The 23009-nt window shown below is 44.0% G+C and overlaps 1 protein-coding gene across 9 annotated transcripts in view; it reads left to right on the top strand.

Annotated features, from left to right (window-relative positions):
* The first annotated feature begins 6053 nt into the window (after positions 1-6053).
* TANC2 (tetratricopeptide repeat, ankyrin repeat and coiled-coil containing 2) overlaps positions 6054-23009 on the top strand; it is a 195641-nt gene continuing 178685 nt past the window's right edge. For 4 of the 9 annotated variants that reach the window (XM_039564478.1, XM_039564480.1, XM_039564479.1 and 1 more), the window contains exon 1: positions 6171-6680. The gene's annotated coding sequence lies outside the window, so the exon portion shown is untranslated. Of the gene's footprint in view, positions 6120-6170; positions 6681-23009 lie in introns of those variants that run through there. The other 5 variants (XM_039564483.1, XM_039564482.1, XM_039564481.1 and 2 more) reach the window with 2 other exon arrangements.

The raw sequence follows: 23009 nt of genomic DNA, 5'->3' as shown, positions 1-23009 counted from the left end.
GTGCTCCAAGCCCCGTCCAACCTGGCCTTGGACACTTCTGGGGATGGGGCAGCCTGTGCCAGGGCTCACCACACTTAGAGCAAACAATTTCTTCCCAGTATCCCATCACACCCTCCCCTCTGGCAGTTTAAAACCTTTCCCCCTTGTCTTGGCACTCCATCTTTCTTGCAGGCTCCCTTCAGGTACTGAAAGGTCACAGCTAGGTCACTCGCGGTCTCTTCTCCACACTGAACAATCCCAATTCTTTCAGCCTTTCCACACAGCAGAGCTGTTCCATCCCTCTGATCATGTCGGTGCCTCCACTGGACTCACTCCAACAGGTCCGTGTCTTTCCTGTGCTGGGATCCTGGGGCTGGATGCAGCACTCCAGGTGGTAATGGCAAGCAAGCTCTCAAAGCTTCCTCAGAAGGTTTAACTTTTTTTTGTCTAAACAGAGAAAAAAACAAAAGGAATGCTGCTAAAATTGCCTCTTGTTTTATAACCAAGCGGGAATGGCTGGGGGAGCTGTGACAGGCAGTGGGATCTCCCACCGGGGGTGAATATGCCCCCTCTCCCCTATCGGGGTCCCTGTGGTGGATTAAACAAACTACAGGAAATGTCAGTAGCAACTGAATAAACAATCTGTGTTTGAATAGTGTTGGCTGAATAAATGACTGGTTTGATGGCAGCCACTGGAGAAGGGCTCTGTCAATAACGGTAGCACTCTGGTATGTAAATATGGAGATTTGGGATTGTGCTATCAGCATTTGTCAGGTTATGGATTTTTCCTGTATTAAAAGGGAATATAAAAGAGGCAGTGTGGACGCAGGACAGTTTGGGCATGGTCAGCACAGCCGGGGGCCCGTGGTGAGTAGCAGGCCACGTGGGATTGCCTTTACCCGGTGCCTCACCTTGGTGCACGTAATCTCCGTCCCGGGAAAACCACCTCTGGGCTTTTATGGCCACTTGTAAACGTGTGTTTGAGAACTTTGAAAAGATGACCCCTGGCCTTTCTCAGCCGCTCAAGTCACTCTATAACCTCCAGCAGCTCTTGCTGCCTCTCTGCTTAGAGTGATCTGATCACTTATTGAAAAGATTTAGTGGAAGAGTCAAGAGCTATGTGATCACTGCACATACACCGAAATCTTTCACTGTAAGGGGCTGTGGAGGCTCGAGCTCCGCCGCAGCACCAAGGACCCAAAGCTGACCAAATGTTTTCTGTGCTTTTCCTGCTGTGCTTTGCTTGAGTAATCAGGACAATTCTCCTGTTAGGCATAAAATGAAAGTAAATTATTAGAATAAAGATGTGCTGAGCTACTTGACAAGGCTTGAGTACTGGGTACAGAATCTGTGGGTGTTTGGCACAGCCCCAGCACTGCAGATATTTTAGCTCCTGCTTATTTTTGATTCTGTTCAAATATGATTTACCTTAAAAAAATTAGCTGCAAAGTAATTGCTGTTACACAACAGATATTCACGATAAAAAAAAGGGCATGGCAAAGCTCTAGGCATGAGCTGAAAGGTTCCAGTGGTGGTCTGAATTATTCTGGCTTGAACTCTTTCTAGAGTGCCAGGCAGTCACTGTTTGTGACTGTTGTGTACAGAGTGGTTTGGTCTATCACATCACCCTCTTTCAGGGAAGAAGCCCCCCGAAGGGCTCTGGAGAGACACAAGCCACACAGCCACACTGTTACCAGTTCCTCTCACTTACTGTCTTCCGTGGACTTCAAAAGCAACGAGGATGGGATGCTGAGGAAAGCAATACTATTCCCATAGGCACTTACACATAGAAATCCTTCCTAGGGACAAAACAACAGAGCACCTCTTGTGCATCTCTTCAGTACCCAGCCACCAAATTCTCTTTCTCAGGATCCCTGCGAGAGGACATAGTGATCGGATCTCGATCAGAGCTCAAGGACCGTTTGGACCTCTGTTTCTACAGAGCCTCATTCTCTGTGTTGTGGGCAGTTTTGGGTTTGGTTATATGGATTTCTGAGCTCTGCCAGCAGAAAAAGTTTTGTCTCTGTTGGATTCTATTATTGAAAAAAACCCAGAACCTGGTATTAATTCTGAGATTCCCAAAATGCATTTCCTTTCATGTTGCCTGGTCATCTTCCCCCAAAACAGGTGAATACAAGAGAATGAAGCTATTCTTACTCATCCTATTGCTCTTTTTTCTTCTCTGGAGCTGTTAGCAAGCCCCGGTGTCAGCCATTGCTCAGATGAAGGGTAATGCTGGCATTAAAATGCAATGTTGGTGGTGGGAGAAGGGTCATAAAGCACATATTTATTTAGTCTTAGACAAACTACAGTCAGTTATCCCTAGCTCATGGTCCTCTTGCCAAGAATTGCAAAAATGAAAATGAAATAGCCAGCAAAACTGAAATCACCGTTTCCTTCTGATTAAAAAAAAAAAAAAAAATTCAAATCTATTTGTAAAGTTCCCAGGCTACACAAATAGCTCTGCCTTTCATTAGTTACTGAGGGGATGGCAGGCCCTGTGTTCCTTCAGACTGCTGAAGTGTGAAGAAAATTAGTATCTCATTTTTACAGGATTACACTGGAATATTTTCTCCACAGGCAAATATTTTTTAGATAACAAATATTGTAAGCAGTATTTATTTTTTATATGGTCACACTTAACAGAGCTCATCTAGGAGAAGATCTGGTGGTACAGATGATTTAAGAGACCGAGTGTTTTTATAGCTTGCTGGAGGGATTCTGGCTATTTAAGAGAAAACATCTTGTTTACTACAGCCAAATTTTGTCTTTGCTGTTGTGCAAACTTCATGGCAGCTTCCAGTACAAACACAAAGAGTTGATTGAGGTTTTGTGGGAAGTTTTTGGCTCCCAGATTGAACAAAGAGCTGTTTGAAGGAGTGGTTATAATGGTAAGACGTAACAAGGTGTGGATGTGACCAAAAGGGAACTTGGACTGGATCTCTGGTCCAAAGTTGGCATGGCGATCCTGCAACTCCCCCTCACGCCTTAGTGCTAAGCTAGAAGGCTTTAAATGCTGTAAGTGACTGGTGCTGATATTCCTGAAATACCTGTAGCTGTGCTTGTGCAGGGCTGGTCTGGTTGGTGCTGTATTTCTCAGGAAGTGTGAAAAGCCAGATCCAGGGGCTCAGCATGCTGTGTGTCCCAGCGAAAACTTCCTGTGTTCCAGAGGGATCTGGCTCCTTTGTAAATGCAAGGGAGGCTGTCAGCAGCAGAGAATACAGATGCTTTCTTCTCAGTCCTCTGCCTCAGGAACTTCAAACCCAAGCGGTGACTTGACAAAGCTCCTTCATGCCTCCTCGGGTTTTCCCTCTGAGGTCCCCAGCTTACACTGGTACATGGAGCCGGTGTGTGCAGCGTCAATACCTGGGAGTCCTGTGTGCCTCAGGAGCTCCTAAAGCTCCAAACATTGTCCGGGAACACTTGGGGCAACCTTCATACACACGTGCCTGTGTGTATGGGCCGTGGCCAGACAGGGCTGCCCAGGAAATGGGCACGGCACAGTTTCGCTGGAATTCTCGCCCAGGACTAACACAAGGTTCAGACTGGACACAAATAACTAAATATTTAGATGCCAACTCCTCTGTTGCCATGTGGAAGCCGGTCTTTTGCTGTTATTTAATTCCCTTTGATATCTTTCAGGTTGGACATTAGGAGGAATTTCTTCATGGAAAGGGTGGTCAGGTGTTGGAAGGAGCTGCCTAGGGAGGTGGTGGAGTCCCCAACTCCAGAGGTGTCCAAAGGACAACTGGACGTGGCACTCAGTGCTCTGGTCTGGTTGACAGGTGGTGATCAGTCACAGGTTGGACTCAGTCTTGGAGGTCTTTTTCATTCTCAATGATTCTTGGATTCTCAGCTCTGTACTGGAAGCATCAGATCCTCCTTACTCTTTCACAAACCCATGCCTTGAAATCTGTTTTCTTAGGAATGACATGGATACAGATATAAGCAGTTGACATCAGTTCTGAGAATATTTTCTGGTAGGTGGAACTATTATCCCTCCTCAGAGCTGTAACTGTGCACAGTCAGTGATTTGCTATGCTAATAAGTTGCTGAAGGAAAAATGGGAATTATTCTGGCTTTGTGTTCCCCTCAATACATGTGGTTAAAAAGGACTAAAGGGCAGCAGAAGATCAGCAATTCTGGAAAGCACTTGTGCAGGAAGTAACGAGGGAAGCAGGAGGGTATAGATTTAGAGGAAAACATTCCTGGCAGATTTCCTTACTGTAATTTGTTGTTTAAGTGCTTGTTGCACTGTTTCCTGCAATACCGCTCTCCTGTGAAGGCAAAACCCAGCGACTGCACTGACAGATGATGTGGATGACATATCTGCATTCGCTCTGATCCCAGCTTCATTCCAGAAACTTGGCATCTTGTTCATCAGTTCTGCTACAAATACACATAAAACCCAAACCAGAGCTCTCTCCTGGTTTTATTAACACTTCCTAGGTAGGACTCTTTCTATTGCAGTTTATTTCTCGTACAAGTCGTTTTCTTGACTCACAGCTGAAGATTACCCTGTTGCTTAATTTATTTGGTGATTAATTTGGCACTGTGGGCAGATGTGATGTAAAGCTCTTAACCATTCCAGGGTGAGATGGAGGCAAGCAATCTGCACCCAGGAGGTTTAACGAGGCATCCATCCCAAGGGAGTGGAGATAATTTAATCAAATGGAACATTTTGTACTGGACTAAAAAGATTATTTTGTTGACTAAGACATAAATATTAGTTTTCTTAAAGGGAAATACCCAGTGAAACCCCAATATTCTGTTCACCATGTATCTTTACTGTGCAAAAATAATGTTTTTTAGTTTGATGAGACCCCCAAATTTCTGTCAGAGTTACATTTCATTCACATGGACAATTAAGCAATGCCAAGATGCTGATTGGATTGCTGGTTTCAGTGCATACCTTAGACTATTTAGGTAATTTAAATAAATCTTTATACTAACTTTAACAGGTAACTGTTACAGCATTTCCTGTGCGTTCCTTGTGCCTCTGGTCTTCAACCGTGTGTGATGATGAGTAAAACATTTTGGTTTCCAGGTATTACTCCCAGAAGTCTCATTCGTTAAAAAGAACCAGTGGAAGTCAGTGAGGGTGTTCTCACAGCAGACCCGTGCCCACATGTGCAGAGGTACCTGGAGTAGCACACAAGCACCAGGGCCATCGTGTTCCATCGCCTCATGACGTGCCAGTGCCCAAAGGTCCCTCTGGCAGCCCTGGCCGAGCGCTACCTGCAGGAGCAGGTTGAACCCTCAAAGATGGCTTTGGCGCCTAGGGCCTGCGCAGGTGCTGACAGAGCCTGGAGCTACCTGAGGGCTGTTTCTGGCCCGTGGAGCTGCCCTGGAAAGTGGCTCCTGCTCCCTCCCTTGTGGGCAACCCTCCCCGCAGCTCACAGAATCATACAATGGTTTGGGTTAGACGGAACCTTGAAGACCATCCAGTTTGAAGCCATTCCCCTTTGTCCTGTCACCCCAGGCCCTCGTAAATAGCCTCTGTCCATCTTTCTTGTAGGCTCCCTTCAGGTAGTGGAAGGGGCAATTAGGTCACCCCTGGTTTCTTCTCCAGGCTGAACAGTCCCAATTCTCTCAGCCTTTCCCCACAGCAGAGCTGCTCCAGCCCTCTGATCATCTTGGTGCCTCCTCTGGACTCCCTCCAACAAGTCCATGTCCTTCCTGCGCTGGGACCACAGGGGCGGAGGCAGCTCTGCAGGTGGAGTCTCACCTGAGCGGGGCAGAGGGGCCCTGGATCTGCTGCCCGCAGGGGTGGGGAGGCAAGCCAGGGTACGATCGGCTTTCTGGGCTGCGAGCGCACAGGGCTGGGGCACGTCCCGCTTCACAGCCACAGCCGCAGCCGCAGCCAGCCGCAGCCGCAGCCGCAGCCGCAGCCACAGCCGCAGCCACAGCCACAGCCGCAGCCGCCGCGCTCCCCCCGCCCCGGCGCATCCCGCCCGGCTGCCCCCGCCCCGCACCCGCCAGGGCACTGCCCCCGCCCCACGGGACCCCGCCCTCCTCCTGCCAAAGTTTCCGTCGCTGGCCGGGCGCGGGCGCTGCTCCCTCGCTCCCGCCCGGGGCTTAGTAAAGGCGGCAGGGTGTCAGCGAGGCGCATCCGCTGCCGCCCTCCGCAGCCGCGCCAGGTACGGCCGGATAGGAAAGGGAGGGGAGGAAAAGGAAAGGAAGGAAAGGCAATGCGCGCAGCGCGGAGCCGACAGCACCCGCCCCCGGCGCAGGTTACGCTCGGGAGGACCGCGGCGCGCCTGTTCTGTACAGCCGTGCTCCCGTCATGAAAACGCGCTTGGCCGCGCCCCTCTGTGCGCTCATGGGGGGTGGTGGGTAGGGAGCCTCGGGAGCGCGCGCGCCCGCGCCCCGCTTCCCTTCTCCGCCCTCCGCGGGCTCCCGTGAGACGGCGGCGAGCTCGGAGCGACCGAGCGAAAGAGCCGGGACAGGGAAGAGGAAAGGGCCAGGGGAGGAGCGGCCGTTCCGCGGGGACGCCGCGGCGGGCGCGGCCGAACAGGCGGAGGGGGCGCTGTAGCGGGCGGGCGGGCGGGCGGTGAAAAAGCCGCCGAGGAGGGGCGAGACCGGCCGCCCCCCGCCCCCTCCCCTTCGGGCGCGCGCTCGCCGCGGCCGTTCCCGGCGATGCGGTGAGAGGGAGGCGCAGCCGCGCTCTGTGAGGGGCCGCCGGGAGCCTCCCGTGCCAGGTAAGGACTAGCAGAGCGCCGGGCGCGAGGGTGCGAGTGAACCCCCGCGGCCACAGATGGGCGGGGTGGGACACGACGGGGACACACCTTGAGGGGGCAACGCCCGGCGATGTGGCGGGGGCGGGGGGGGGGAGTGGGGGAGAGATCACGACCCCCGCCACGCCCCTCCCGCAGGCGGGGGACGGGGCCGAGGGGATCGCAAAAGCAGGGCGGGGATGGGGGGGGGGTTCCTCCCCGTGATTGCCGGGAAGGGGGGAGCCGGCGCTGTCGGTGCCTCGCTAATTCAACCGGGATGCGGCGGCGGCGAGCGCCGGGAAAGGCGGGGTCGGCGCGAGCAGCGAGTTCCTCAAAATTCTGTCTCTTCAATGAGTAATGGACTATTTTGTTTAAAAAGAAAGAGGCCGGCCAGGGTAGAGTGATCGGTGTTTATTCCGCCCTGCGGAATGCCGATCCATCCCCTCGGGCCCGGGGGAGGCCGTTTTCCTCGCCCCGTGTTTCGCGGGAGGTGCCGCAGGTACCGCACACGTGAGGCGAACACGCCGCCCTCGCCCCCGCTGCTGCGGGCACCGGGAGGGTTAAACCCCCTCCCTCTGCGCCCTCTGAGCAGTGAGTAAGGCGTGTGGAGCCTAATGACACACGCTGTCTCTCCGTTACAGGCGTGGGTTGGTTGTTGGGGGCTAAAATGCAAAAAAGCAGTGCGAGATGATGAGGCAGACGGCGCTCAGATGGGTGTTTTGGAAGAAAAAGGTGGATTCTCATCCCCGTTTGTGTTGGGAAGTTCCGGAGCTAGTGTTGGTGAGCTGGTTTAGACAATGATGAACCAGTGTGGGTTTTAGACTTTTATACAGGTGATATTAGTGCAACGAAAATGAAATATCTGGAGAATTTAAATAAATTATGGAGGCTAATTAGCACTGCTGGAGAGTGCAACATAGCTACGGTATGGAAGCAAAGGCAAATTAATGTTGGATTAGGAGGAGAAGAAGAAATACGGCGAACGTGCCGTGGAGAGCAACAACATGGCCAGGAGATCCTGCCAGCAGCATTGCTCAGGCTAGAGCGTGGAATGATTCCCGCAAAATGCTAAAGGTTGGGTGTTGCCTATTTTTCTTACTTAATCCTCAGAACTTAAATTCCAAACCTGCACCTGGGAACATCCATTCCTAAGGTGTGAATTAAAAAGGAAAAATGAGCTGGTGTAATAAGTGCCATTTGGTGAGAATGTTCTGAAGAGGATTTGCTGGCTACAGTCACATGAGGCTTTTTGCTGCGTGGTGAGAGACACCTTAGATTATGGGCAGTTGGTGTGGAGGAATGTTTACCTAGGAAATGCATGATAGACCCGTGGTTGAATGAAGAAAATACAATATACTGCCACTTGCCATAATCAAAATCTCATTTTTTTGGCTCTGCAAACAAACTGTTGGTGGAAAGAGAGCGGTAATGTTTAGGCAAAGACTATCTTAGCCAGTTTGAGGTCTGTGGCTTTTATGACTCTGGGGCTTCTAAGAAAATAAACAAACTACTTAGAGTTGTGCTTTTTTTTTATAGTAACTCGTCCTAAGGGCATCGTGAAAGACGGTGTTCTCCAAATTTACCCCAATTTCATTGGCGTGGCAGGGTTGTATCCTGTTTGGATCTCTGTTGTGGCCATAGAATATTGGAGCATACTGGCCTGCAATGTAGACTTGTAATTACAATGTGAATTACTGGTTATATATTCAAGGTAACTGGATGACTAATATAATTTTATAAAATAAGCTCCTTATCAGTATTGATTGCATTGTAGCAATTCCTCTCTTGTTCTCGTCTTTCTGTCTTTTCCATTGGTTTTCCCGTGATCCTGTTGTGTGCTTCCGGGTTGTTTTAAATTTCACGTTGCATACGCTAGCTTTACTTTCAGTTAAACCTTTTGAAATACCAGTGATATGTATGTTGATGGTGAGAAATCCATGTGCACACCTGTTACGTGCAGGAAATTTTTACAAGATGAATTTTTTAGTACATTACAGACAAGCATCCCTGACCTCCTGCTTGCAAATTCTCACTCATTAATATTAATGACCACAAATGCAAATGGTATAAGGCCCAAATGTGTATCGTGCACAGCATTATGCACTCTGAGGTCTGCAGGTTTGGGTTTATATATATTTCCAGAAGAACACTTTAATGCCAGGCCTGCTTGTGACACTCTTAAGTATCTTAAGTATAAATCTATGTATTCATTAGTTTATAATCTTGTATTTTGTTTAATTTCAGAATGCTCATTAAGATTTGTAGTAGTATATCTTACTTTTTTGTTAGACAGCAAAAGAAAAACAATAGGAAGGAAGCCAGAAAACTAAAACAACCCCTTGGTACAACAAAAAAAATGGACTTGTGACTTTCCCAAATTTGTGCATGGTTTTTCTCATTAGAAAAAGAGAAGGCTTATGTCCTTCCTTATGTTTTATCAATGTTTGCCTTTTCTAGAGGTGGTTAAATGTGAGATCAGCTGAGAGCCTGGTAACACCTGTAATCCCATGTTTTGCAATGTTAAAAAAAATCTTCTGCTTTTAAATTTTTTCAAAAACACAATCCTTATTTCTTGTCTTTTTCATGTATAAGCATTGAGTCTTTCAACTTTTGAGGATGAATTTTCTTTAGAGCACAATGGTTACTTCCTTTGACAAGATAATTTTCTTTGACATCCAGACAAGCAAAGGGCTTTGAGTGTCATTTCTTGACGAGGTTAGGCAGATTTTAAGAAGTTGTGCCGAATCAGTAACCTCTCATCCTTGTTCTCCCACCCGCAGTGTTGGGGACCCTCTGTCTTGTGCTGTGTTGAGCTTTTGAGCGGCTGTTGTGCGAATGACAACTATTTATTTTGTGGAGTTCATTTCTTGCTGGATTGACAAACTGAGTTTGACCTGTGGAAAGTGAAAGTGGCAGGAGGAGGATGCAGGAGTAGGAAATAGAGTGGCCGGATCTATCCTTTATGGCAGCCCTGAGCTCTCTGCGTGGTTGATGCCAGCTGGGAATTTGTGTCCGGAGTATTGCACAAAGCCTTAAAATGGCACCTTTTGGTGTACAGGGAGTGAAGGGTTTCTGTTTAGTGCTACACAAACACTGATGGTCTCGCGGCCTTTGTTACATCGTTGGTTATAACCCTCGCAGTCAACCCGATCAGTAATTTCAGGTTGTCCTGTGCTTTGTTTCCAATGTGATAAATATGTGCCAACCTCTAGAAGTTCTTTCAGCGTCAATAGGACGTGCGAAGCTCTGTGGTGACACAGGACACGGTGACATTACCAGCAAGGGCTTTGGGAGGTCACCATGGTTGTCAGTGGTAACAGAACTGAACCCACTGGTTGTTTTTGACTCTTGTAGTTCAAGTCTTCAACCAAAACATGGCCCTGTGTGAGCTACTGCGAAGAAAATTAGCTCCAGCCCAGAATGGCACCTTTGTTTTAACTTGAAGGTGGTGATGCTTTTTCCTGCTCTGAGTGGAGGGCTTATTTACTAAAAATGTTGTGCTTTTTGCCCTCTTCCTCTCCCACCCAGCTTGTTGCTTTGTAAAGATGAGGATTATTTAGCTTTACTGAAGAAGTAACCTGAGGTAGGAATTCTTAAGAGCCAATTTGGCAGAGGCACATGTAGATACTTGAGGAACATACAGGATCCCAGTGAGTTCATGTTACTATTCCTATACGGGCAGGTCTCTGCATGCTGCCGGAGCCCTGGTGCTGCTGAGGAGCGATGTTGTGTGAGCTAATGGCAGGGGAGTAATCTGGGAGAGTGCTGTTGTCTCTTCAACTGGCATCACTAATGAAGAGAGTGATGAATCATGCATGCTAGCATTTCAGCTCTTACCAGTATTTGTTATTTATTTGTCCTTTATGAAAAGAACATATTTGTGATTGAAGGAGCATCTTCCTGAGCAGACTGGGAGCTCTGCAGGGTGAGGGCAGGCTTGCTGTTAATTTTGCTGTTTGGCTGGGGAGGGATTTGTTGTTAGAGATCTTTCAGACACATAACTTCAGAGTCTTGGAGCAACTTGTTGCTCATTAGTTGTTCACTTGCACTTAATGAGAAGGAATCAAGTGGTATGTCCGGAGTGGAGGTCCTGGGACAGATGAATGATCCTTTCTTGCACCACAAGCAGTTCCATTCATGGTGCCCCATTTCACAGAAGTTACAGAAAAGTCATCTGATGAGCATTTGTGACCTTACTGTGCTGATCAAAGCGGAGCAGGCTCAAAGCTGTGTTTGTTCTTCGCTGTGCTGCGAGCGTATGCAAATACCAAAAGCGTGTCTGCCATTATCCCGGCCTTCCCAGAGCTTAGAAGAATGGAGACAAGCCTTCTTGCTGCTCTTTCCTCAAGTTTTTAATTTGTACATTTGTGATCATTTCTTTTAGAGCAGGTTGCATGTGAGACAGCAGAGGTCTGCTCGTCATTTGGAATTACTTGTCTTTACATCCAGATTTCCGTATGTTCTGGTTTTTTGCCATTGGAATAGCTGACTTGGTTTTCAGAGATCAGTGACCCTTTGCAGATTTCCAGTGTGTAATACTTAAAACCTGAAGCTCATATCACACCACTAATGAAATTCAGCTGACTAGTTGAACTACATCTTTTACCCTCATCTGCAGGGAATATTTTTAAGATTAAAATATAGAATAGCTTGACAGTTGAGGAGAAGTTCCCAAATAACAATGAATAGGGTAAATGCATCGCTTTTCTCCCAGTTCCTCACTTTCTTGGTGAATTTTCAATTGTCTTATTTTTACTTATATCGGCTGTAATTGCTAATTATGGTTGAATTGTAGTGATCTCAAATTTAAGATCTGTAGTCATCTCATTAATGAAAGAAGTATTTTGGATAGGTGAATCATTATTTGCAGTACAAATCACACTGAGTATTTCTTATTAATTAAGAAGTGTGAGAAAAGAGATGGTTAATTTGTATTTTATGATGGGGAGCTTCCTGTTTACTTACTTACTTTTAAGTATTTTGGGTGTTTATTTGGTTTTCCCCTTCATGCCTGTACGATTTCCATGGCAGGTACAATAATATTTGACAGATTGCTGCTGTTTTTCTGATTTTCAGATTATTTTCTGAAATTCAGATTTTTTCTGAAATTCAGATTATTTAAGCAAAATGCTTTTATAAAGCAATCAGTAGGAAACATCTCTGCTGCAATTTATATTTTTTATATGCCTTAATGAGTGAGGCTTTTATATGGGTGTGAATGGTTTCTTGCCTTTGTTGTGTTCTCTTCAGGTGTCTTTCTTAAAAATTCGTGTTTCCCTCATGGTTTGGATGAGAAACATGATGAGCACATATGAAACGGAGAAACCATCAGTGCATACGAAAAATACCAAAATTAAAGACAGTGTGAAATATCTTTCAGAATGACAGTTTGAATATTTATAGTGTTGGTGGTTCAGAAAGCAGTTGTGCATTACCTCTAATAGGCTGAAAAGCATTAACTGATATTCTTGAAAGTGTCCTAATATCTGTAACGTGGAAACAATTATGGTCTCTTCTGTTCCTGCCAGTCACCTTGTGGTAATCTGGACTTCCTTGGAGGTGAATTTTCTGTCCTTGAATTGTGGAGAGTGGAGCTCATTGAGCTCGATCCTGTGGTCAGTGTTTTAACAGTCGGCTTAAATATTGGTAGTAATATAACTACTGTATTGATGGGCTCTGATGCCATGCTTAGCATTTCCAGTGGGCTGGCATCTGGCTGAGGTTATGAAACACTATTTCCAATGAAGTCAAGGAAAAAATACCAGGAAAACTGGGAGAAGACACCGAAGAGGAACAAATGTGAATTGATTCCTGGTCTTGTATCTGGACGTAAAAATGTTGGAGCATTTAGATTCTTTCTGCATTTGTTAGATGGAATATTGCTTATTGGCTTTATTATTTTAGAGAAGCAACACAAAAGGAAATAGGGCTCCTATTTCCTGCTCTTTGAGGAAGTTTTGCCTGCCCTGTCCCATCATCCAGCCGGCGATTGCTGCTGAAAGCTGGTGGTCTCTCAGCTGTGCTGAACCAGATGTCTGGGTGTAAGGTAAAAAGAATAATCACATTTTACTGCCTTCCTCCTGGTGTTCTTGCCCTGAAATTGCTCACTGGTAGAGCTGATTAAGCAGAGTTAACAGTCCTGTTTTGCCCCACCGGTCTGGGACAGGAGGTTCTGGTGCTGCCTTTTTCCATCAATAACAGTGAGCTTCTGCTATTTTGCCTTCTTGGGTTGGATCTCCTAAAGTTGGCATTTTCAATGAAGAAATAGAAGAAAGTAAAGGAGCGATGTGCAACCAGAGTGTGCTGAACGGTGAAGTGTGCACATTCCTGTGGTCGGTCCTTTTATTTACCTCTTTAATAACAGATGATTTTCCCTTTTGCCTTATCTTCCATTGTCTCGTGTAGGATTACTCTGTCTAGAAATTATTTTTGATAGTAGGGTGCCCTTAATGTTCCAGATAGCGGTGTGAAGAGGCCTACTAACAAGAAGATAAAGGTACAAAGTGCTTTTGTAGAAATGAGTTCCACGTTTGTAATGCTGAGAGATACCAGTGGGAAAGCCTGTACGTTCTGTAGTTCGCCAGGACTGGGGGATGGCAGCATTTGTTTATGTATCTATGGTGCTTGGAATTTGAAATTGGTCAAAAAAGTGTTGTCTTTTCAGGCCTAATACCCCTGTGCTACTCCTGTTTCTCCAGGCTCCTTCAGAGCAGGCACATTCCTGGTTCCCTGTCTCAGCTCTGCTCAGTGTCTAGTGCAGATCTGGGAGCAGAAGGGGTCAGTGACTGAGTAGATAATTGGGATAGGCTTAGCCAGGCTGTTCCTGCAAGTGCTCTAGAGGAAAGTCTTCAGCAAAGGGCAGATTAGCAGGCAAACAGATAAACAACTTTCTATCCCTCGGAGATTTTATGGACTAGAATATGGAAGAGTTCTGAGACAGGGAAAACCAAAGTAAAATAGTGAGGATAGATTTTTAGAAATCAGTGATGCTTGGAGAAGAGAGATGGAAGGATGTGTGTCTGCGCGTGTGACTTTTACGAGAGTTGTTAAACTGAGCCTGTGGAGACGTGCAAATGCAAGTGGATATTGTGATTTGAATGATCCAAATAAATGCTTGTGCCTGCAGATTTTGCTGGCTTATCCCAGCTTGCAGGCCCTGGTGTTCTTCATGTGACTTTATTTTTAAGGATATTTGCAAAATGATCTGGGGTCTGGCAGGTATTCTGTGTGTGTAGCTGTGTGCTGTTTGATCTGTTACTTTCTGTGTAAGTTGGGGTCTAATGCTGATTGTCTTTCCCAGCAGCCTTTGCAGTTCTACATAATCTTAGTTTAATAGATAATTTATATTTTATGGAGGGACAAATCCCCCATTTTCTTACTTAACAGGTTTTTCTCCTCTTACTCAAATGATTTTCCTGTCTAATTTTCAGTGTAAGACTTGACTGGAGGACCCCAGCTCAGTTTCCTGCCGCTTGACACAGTCATTAGTATGAGATACTCAGCTTCACTGTTAGAATATCTATGTTTGATTGAAATTTTTCTGAGCAGCTTTTCATTGGCACCAGCCTTTGGTTAATACCTGCATGGGGGTCGTGACATCCCTTGTTTTCTTGTCTTCAGGAGTGGGGATTTAGTGTAACAGGCACCATGAAAGAAAGGACTGTTGTCCGTTGAAGGCTGAAACTTTAATGGAGCTATGTGTGCCCACCCTCTTTCTCTTCAGACTGGTAATATCATCTCTGTCTTGATTTAGAGAAAATGAAGAAGCTGTAATGCTGACAGCAGGCAGTGCTGCTCCACCTCCTCAGCAGAGGTGGAAGGGACCATCTGGCACTATGTGGGTAGCAGTTATCCCAAAAAGTAATAACAGTGGGAGTTCTTGCCAGTTACAAGTTGTGATCACAGGCCAAATGGTGTCATTCTAAATCAGTGTACGTTTTCAAAGAGAAAGAGATGCAAGTATTTATTTTTGCCGACTTGAGAAGTATTTTCAGTCACGGGGGGCTCTGCCGGGGTTTTAGTTGCTGGCATTTGAGAGAAAGTGTGAGGGGAGTAAGTCAGAGGAGTATGGCTGTGATGCCTGCTAGACCAGCTCCTAGGCACTAAAAAAAGTTGGCTTTTTTTTGGTATTATGTAAACCTCGACTTGATTAATCCATGAAACTGAGGAATTTTTTTTAAAGGCTGTGTAAGGGAGTGGTCTGTTGATTTGATTGAGACTTTGCCCAGTGGGAACTGAAGATCTCAGTCCTTCTCTTTGGCACTACTAACTCGTCTTGAACAAGTTGCTGCTGTAAAAGGATAAGAAAAGCCTTGTAATGACGTGAAAAATTCTCTATACTGCTTTTAGAAGCACTTCAGTATGGTGGCCTGTGGTATTTTTGTCGGAAGAGTTGGAGTAGCATAATCAGAAGTGCTGTACAGTGGATGCAGAGCTGGTTAACAGGTTGCTTAGTAACCCAGATGGAGGAATTGAGAGAGTACTGGTAAAACCTGTGGATGGCATTGCCTTTCAAGGTGTTGCAGGGATAGGAAGAAAGGATTCAAATGGATCTTGAAAAATCAGAAGCTTAGAGTATGAACAAGTTAATTTCTCAGCGTTTATTCTGAATGAAAACAGCACTATAAATACAGGAAAACAGGAGCAGCACAAAGTGCTGTAAAACATCTGAAATGAAAATTGAAAAATACCATTTGCATGTACACAGAGCAAGGGAAATTTAGGGGGAGTTGTGAATTTGTGCCCTTGTTCAGACCTGGGTTCTTGTTGCAGACTTGCTCAGACTCCGTCAATGCTACGTATCAGTGTGGAGAAAATTTCTGCGCAGACAAAGAGAGGTTTTCAAAGAGGGCTTTTGTTGGTCTTTATCAGGTTTTCTGGGTAGATGAAGCTGCTTTCCTGTCAGTGTACATTGTCTCTGCACAGGGACTTCGGCCAGGATTTTTCCAGCCCCTGCATAGCTGTAGCTGCAGGAATCCTCACAAAGTGTCAAAGCTTTGCTTCGGACTCTGATTTCACTGATTTCTTTGTATGGGTGTTTTTGGTTTTGGTTGTTTTGTTTTTTTTGTTTTTTTTTTTTTTTTTTTTTTGTTTTTGTTTTTGTTTTTTTGGGTTTTTTTTGTTTTGTTTTGTGTTTTTTTTTGTTTGTTTGTTTGTTTTTTTTTAACTGCTTCTGCCTCTTGTAAAAGTCCAGAAGCCCAGCCTACCAAATCTGGTCAATAAAGACTCTGTCCAAGCCTACTGAATGCACCCCTAGTCCTTGCACTGAGTCAGTTTTCCAGGTTGTGTTGCTGTAGTTTGGATCTTTGGGAGTAGAAATCAGAGTTGAAATTGGTGGGTACATGTGCAAATTTTTAAAGTGAGTTAACAAATGTTATTTTGTAAGTGTGCGCATGTGGTTTAATCTGTTTACCGAATTATTTCTATTAAGAAATACAGTTTAAGTCAGATAGGAAGGCACCATTTTGGAATAGTCACCTCAGTTAATTTCTTGTGAGAAGTTTCAGCACTCACGTAAACCAAATCCATGGGATGTCTTGTAGGTACCTGACGCAAATGTATACTGTATGCTCTCTAATGTTGCTTGGTTACAATTAAAATTTTGCACTAAGAAAGCCATTATGATTAACTTCAACTTTTGCATTGCTTTTGTCCTCGCAGACAGGCAGCTGAAAAAGCAGATCAGGCCCTACGAGGGGCTGGCTGTCACTTTTACTGGAGACATGCGCATGTGTTTTTGTGTAGTCAAGGTTTTTGACTCCAGCATAACCACTAAAAATCAGATGCAAATAAACATTCTTCATAAATGGAGGCAAATGGAAAACCTTTCCAAGTTTGGATAAAACAATCTTTAAAGGAAGATTAAATCATGTCACATAAGCTTATTTAGCTGTTCATCATTATCCGGAAACCGAGCAACCGTACAGACGTTCCAAGTCATGAGTCTGTCTTTATGTACCGTGTGCTCTGGGTTGGTTTTCCTCAGTTTGAGAGTAATTTAATATGCAGAGTAATCTCGTAGTATTAATGGTTACCTGTTTAGCTGTAGATGCAGTAGAGCTGAGTGTGGATGTGGGGATTTATTTACCCTTCTCAGATGTCACATTCTGCCACCTGTGCTCTTGTGTCTGATGGACGCGAGTGCTGACTGCAATCTGCAGTTCTGGAATTTGGGCAGCTTAAACCTCTCCTGTCAGCCGTCTGTACTATAAATCCCCAGATTTATATCTGCTGGCACTTTCCTCATAGTCTAGACACTTGTGCTGAACTTCTGTGTGAAGCCAGTCCTGCCTGCTTACATTCAAGAAGTGTCTTTCTGTATTGTATTAAGAGCTTATCCATATGCTTCAAGCTTGGAGCGCAGGAAGTCTGCTGGCAGCAGGCCTGCTATTCCATATTCTGAGCTCAGGCTCTTTGTGAATAGTCAGGAAGAAAAAAAAAAAAAACAACCAACCATAAAGCACGACAAGTTGTTGACTGACTGATTTCTAGATAAGTTTTGCAAGAAAATTTGAATAAATATTAATGTTATGTGTAAGAAATGATGCGGCGTGGCTGGTTGTGGTGTGAACTGCAGGATGTGATTAAAAATGAGACTGAGCAGTGTATAAGGGCTCATTTGGGGAAGAGCAGTCTCCACTTGGGCCTCATTCAGTGTGGTTTAGGAGTAAACGTAATGTCTGTTAATTGGAACAGGTTTCAGTGCTGTGAAAAACTATATATGTATTTCCTTTTGACACTCGATATGCTTGGTCGTTGATCATTTATCATGGGAAAGAGCATCTGGTCTTGATTTTTACAATTCATTTAGATCAAGAACTACTTTTTATATATTGTTCTGTTTTGGAACTTTTTATGTACAATATGTAATGCTTTTTAACAAAGATTCCAACTTTTTTTACCTCCCAGACTCCCTTCCAGAGAAAATAATTTTGGTTCCACATAGATGGTATATGGTGACTGTTGAGTTCTCTATAAGAAAAAAACCCCAAATCTCCTTGAAACTGAGGCTGACAAAGCCATGGCTATAACAAAGCACTTGTTTCCTGACTGTTGAGGCTGGTTTTGTTTGTGAGATTTTCCAAACCTGGGCTGAACTTTCAAATGGTTTTGGTTTTCTGAGAATTTTCATTCTGACACACCAGCGAATAGAATATCCAAAAGAATATCCTGAATTTCATAAACAACAACAAAAGGAATAAATTCTGGAGCCTTTTCTACCTCTCTGCAAGGGTACAGAGTCTGGCTCCGTCACTTCAGTGTATCATAGACGTGACTAGACCAAGCTCAGAAGAATTTAAAAAATAAGCCCACAGTAACATACAGAATTTTGTATAGAAAATAATCTTTGTGGTTTATGGGGAGAAATTGCTTTTTATTTGATACGGTCCATGCTTGTGTATGTTAAGGCAAATAGAATGGTTTTCAAATGTTCTGGAGGGCCTGTGTAGGAAGGAAAGTTCAGTCTCAGCCTGGAATTATTTTGGATAATTCAAAGGAACTACAAAATTGTTGCGTAGGATGCTTGTTTGTGTTTTTAAGATGCTCTGTAACACATCATTCACACCAAATATAGCTAGAGAGAGCCCAGTAAAAAGCACTGTGTGTCCGTTCTCCCTCTTGTAAAAACCTGAGTTTCCGTTCCTGGTGTCGAGTTGTTGTATCTGAAGTGCTCGTGCTAGTGGGATTTGAGCTGATTTTTTTTTTTTTTTTTTAAATAAAACAGAAACAGTAAATGATTATTGAAAGTATAAATACTTAATAAAATTGAATTTTATTATCTTCTTCCAAATGAGAAACCACTTAAAATATTAATCACTTCACTTACGTGTTTGATGTGCCTAACTTGATGGAAAGATGCAATACCTATAGCTGTTTGCCTTTTAGATAAAGGAAAGATTTCATGTTGTGTTACTTGTATACCTCTGGGAATTCTAGATTTCCCTTGAGGAGATGGATTTTATCTGTGTGCAGCTTGCTGCCAGAGTTTTACTAAATAACATGTAGAAATACGGTAGGCAAAAATGTGGAATACCCTGGAAATACTGTAAGAAAGCGCCAGGAAGAACCTGATATTTTTTCAACTGCTTTTTGTTTGTTTTCCTCCAAAAATTGCTTTTACCCAGTGTAGGTATCAGATGGCGAGCTTTTGCGTATTGCTCATTGGAGGAACATCAGCTTGGTTTTCCGTCCTTTATTTGTGCTCTTCCTCTTCCTCCTCCTTCCTCCTTCTCATCCTGCTGTTGTTTTATCTCTGTAGTGTTGTTGAATTGGAGTAGCAGGGCCAGGAATTGACCCTTGGTGCCTCGGGTGCACGGTGAGTTGTGGGTACGCAGCACAGCCTTGGGCAGGACCTGCTGCACAAGCACCACTGATTTCCCTTCTGCTCATGTGTGCCAAGATCTTCTGAAATGAAACCTTATGTATGAAGTGAAGTCTCCCACCTCCTCAGGCTTAGGTGATTTCTGCTCATTAGTAATGGGAAGGATTTAAGTAAATGATCACACAGAGAGATGCTCCGTCCCACTTTCCTCTTCTGTCTTGCGCAAACTTTTAAACGGTTAAAAGCAGCCATGGGAAGGTGTTTCTACCTGGTCTCGAGGGAATTACGTGTGTGTGACAATTAAGTGAGCGTATGAGAAAAGATTCTTCTTCCAAAAGGCACTGGTCTGTGCTGGTGTGCAGGACTGAGAGGCCTTGAGTGGTGTGTTCGCTCTTTGCAGTATCCCCTTCAAAGCACCCTTGGGCTCAGCAAATCTGCTTGTCCTTCATCCTGTTAGCTCTCCCAAAAAGATGTCAGGTTGGCATCCCTGTTCTGAGAGAGTCTGTTTTCTGGAAACTCCTGCTTCTGCTCTGTGTCTTTCAGTAGGTTGAAAGGAAATCTTTCTCTAGGATGGCAATCTCTATTTTTCCAGCATCCCTGGATACCTTTCCCTCCTGAGATGACCCAGGGGCTGCCCGTGTGTGAGAGCAATGCTATTTTGTTCTCCCTGACTGTGAGCTGCTCCTGTAGGTGGAGGTCTGTAAATACCAGGGCTTTTATTTCTCACTATTGTCTTGTGTGTCCTGAGGGTGAAGGAAGATGAGAAAAAAAAATTATTGGAGGAGAACTCAATTAGTGAAGATGACATTGAGGGAGAGAACAACAACAGATGTTTCTGAATTTATAAATGTGTTTCCTGAATAGATAATTGCATGTAAGTAAATATGCAGATAGGCTGGTGGGAAGAGTAACCAGAAAGTGGTGAATTTAGTAATAACGTATTTTGAAAAGCTTGTGTGAAAAAGGCTCCCAATCTCCTAATGGAGAGGTTAGAGAGAAGAAAAGCTTATCTGAAGATTAAGACTGACTTGGTTGAGTGATTTAAAAGTCAAACAGGATTTTGACACATTTATACCTGTGCTACAAATGCCAGTCAACATCCTTTTGAATAGAATGGATCACTGCACTCGGGGTGACTCGCTATCAACGATGGATGAGTGTGCAGCTGCTTTTTCTCCTTGAATGTACATATATTGCCCTTTCATGGCAGCTTGGATCAAAGGTTTTAAAAATTACTATTATTTTCAAATAAATGTGAGGAAAGAAATTTTAAATTTTATTTAATATACTTCTCACAAGAATTTGTTAGCATTATGTATGTGGGGCAGTCGTTAAGGGGGTGGGTGCTGCTGGGACTGAGCTGTAAGGAATGTAGCTATGTATTTGTTTTAGATGAAAATTGCCTGGTGTTACAGATGCATTTCTCTTATCTGCAAGGCAGACAGGCTTGAGATTGAACTGGAATAGAATCAGCGTTCTTTTTCTAGACGTCCTCATAGTAAAGATTATAGGTCACCTTTTGCTCTAAGCAGCATCTTCTCAGTGGATGTTTAGTGGATTTTCACATCTTTATTTATTAGCTGAGCGTTGGAAGCTGGTAAATCTTCATGACTTTTTTTTCCCCAAGTTCCTCTGAGTTTACCCTGTTGTTTATGTGTATTTGTAATAAGGTCTTTGGGACTTGGTGTCTAGTTGACTGCAGCCTTTAATAGAGAATTTTATATGGTTTCCCTTTTTCTAACAATTTGATTAACTCCTTTAAAATTTTCTGTTTGTATGTATGTGTATGTATTTATAGCCATAATTTATATTCTGCAGTAGTCTGGAAAAATGTAGCAAGGGTACATTTAGAGAGGACTAAGTAGAATTTCTTAGCTGGCAGTGGGGAATGGCGTAAATTACTCTTCAGTAGTAGACATTAATCTGTCTAATTGCTGCCTGAGTTTTCTACAGATGTTTTAGAGCAAGCTAGTAAAATGTGTCCTGACACAAATGATTCTGTACAAACAAAATTGAGAGTTAAAGAGAAGGGGTATTGTTAATAATATTGAAATTCATTCTGTATCTTCTTCTTTTAATTACTTCAGGGGTGTAGTTATTTTAATTTCGCTTGCATAGATCAAACTGAGCATTCAACTTTACTGCCAACATAGTGTGATTACTTAAAGCAGGTGGAGTTTGTAGCAAAAGCAGCCCGTGAAGAAATTCTTTCCTGAGCCTGCTGACAGATCTTATTTATTAACTGTTGCAATCGAGTCGTATAATAGTAATTTTGTAGCAGTAATAACTTTCTAGAAGGATTTCAAGTTAGGAATCTAATTCTCTACTGTCAAATTAGCTAGAACTAACACTGAATCTGTATTATATTTCACATATTGATACATTATTCAAACTGTGTTGGGAAAGTATAGTTCTGGATATAGTTTGTAGTGGTAGCCTGTGAACCCAGCCTACACAAATTGGACATGAGCAGAAATAATTAAAAAGTTGGTTTTTTTCTGTAGGTTTTGGTGCTATGGCAGAGCTGCTGTATGAAAGGATATATGCACCTGTGTGTGAGAACCTTTCCCAAGTTACCTTAGGCATGACTGGAACACCAAGCACCTTGTATTAATCTTTTAACGATGATATTCACTGTTAAAAAAGTGTATTCTAGGATTTAGGTAGGATTCCTGTACTAATGTGGTGACAAACTGCAGCTGCAGACAGATGGAGGTGGTTTCATACTGATCCTTGTGCCTGATCACAGCTTCCCTTAGGTGCGAGGAGAGAGTGGCAGCATTTAGTTGCACCTTTAAAAACAGAAAGTGCAGGAATTTGTTGCATTCTGGCAGTAACATTCAGAAATAGACTGGTAGAGGCTGGACAAAAAGTACTTGCACATGAAAGAGCGATGCAATCTCCCAATGTATTCCATTGGAGCCTTCTAGAGCCATTTTACGTGTTGGTTTTCCTCCCCAGGTAATGTCTGTGGGCGTGGCTTTGGAGGGCAGTCGTGGAAGCGCTCGGAATGGTGCTGGGCTGGGATTCTACTCAGTTACCAATTTTACATCCTGCACTTCTCAGGGAATGCCTCATTTGCATGTTGTCAGCAGGAGAAAGAGACGATGTGACCAGAATGGGAACTTAAACCTGAAATACTGTTCTTTGTGGTATTTCTCTGTCATTTGACCCGGCACAAGAATCCAGAGTGCTGGTGTTCTGTCGCTGCATGTCTGCACCAGTTTTATTCTGGTGTGGCCGTGGTTTCCTGTCTGTCCTGTTCAATACTGACTTGTCCTTGCTGTGGATTTCTCTGAAAAAGCTAAAACTTGTAGAAAGCATTTAGCCTCTGTGACAGCTTGAGTTGTCTTGGTGCAGGCTCCAAGGGGAACTGCTCATAGCTGTAGTGGAGGATTGAAGCAGAGACTTGGAGAGGAAGAGTAACTAAAAATGGAAAGAGAGAAATAAGGACCATAATGAGGCAGGTACAGGAGCTATGGTTGAGAAATGTTGTTTAAATGGCCCTCTTGAGTTTTCTCTTTAATAAAAATATTATTCTCTTTAATAAAAATATTTTCCTTTAATATGTTTTTTTCATGTTACTTGTGTTTTCCCTTAAAAAAAAAATAAAAAAGCTAATCTGTATGTATGTTACCCATGACAATTAAATGATCGGATTACAGAGAAAAAGACCCCAAATGTTAGAATATTGTTCCAAAATTCCCATCCCTGGAAGTGTTCAAGGCCAGGTTGGGTGGGGCTTGGGGCAACCTGTTCTACTGGGAGGTGTTCCTGCCCATGTCAGGGGGTTGAAACAAGATGAGCTTTAAGGTCCCTTCCAACCTAAACCATTCTGTGATTTTGTGACTCTGTGGTTCTAAAAGTAAATTGAACTTTAAACTTATTTTTGTGGGTAAGTTTAAAAATAGAATGCCAGCGACCAATTCTGAATTTTTAATAACCTTTTTACTGAGCTAGCCAGTAGTTACACCTAGAGGTAGATTGACTGC

The sequence above is a fragment of the Corvus cornix genome, chromosome 23, assembly GCF_000738735.6.
Source record: "Corvus cornix cornix isolate S_Up_H32 chromosome 23, ASM73873v5, whole genome shotgun sequence".
Classification (NCBI taxonomy): Eukaryota; Metazoa; Chordata; class Aves; order Passeriformes; family Corvidae; genus Corvus; species Corvus cornix.
Note: the sequence above shows the minus strand (reverse complement) of the source record. Positions and strands in the feature narration are given on the sequence as shown.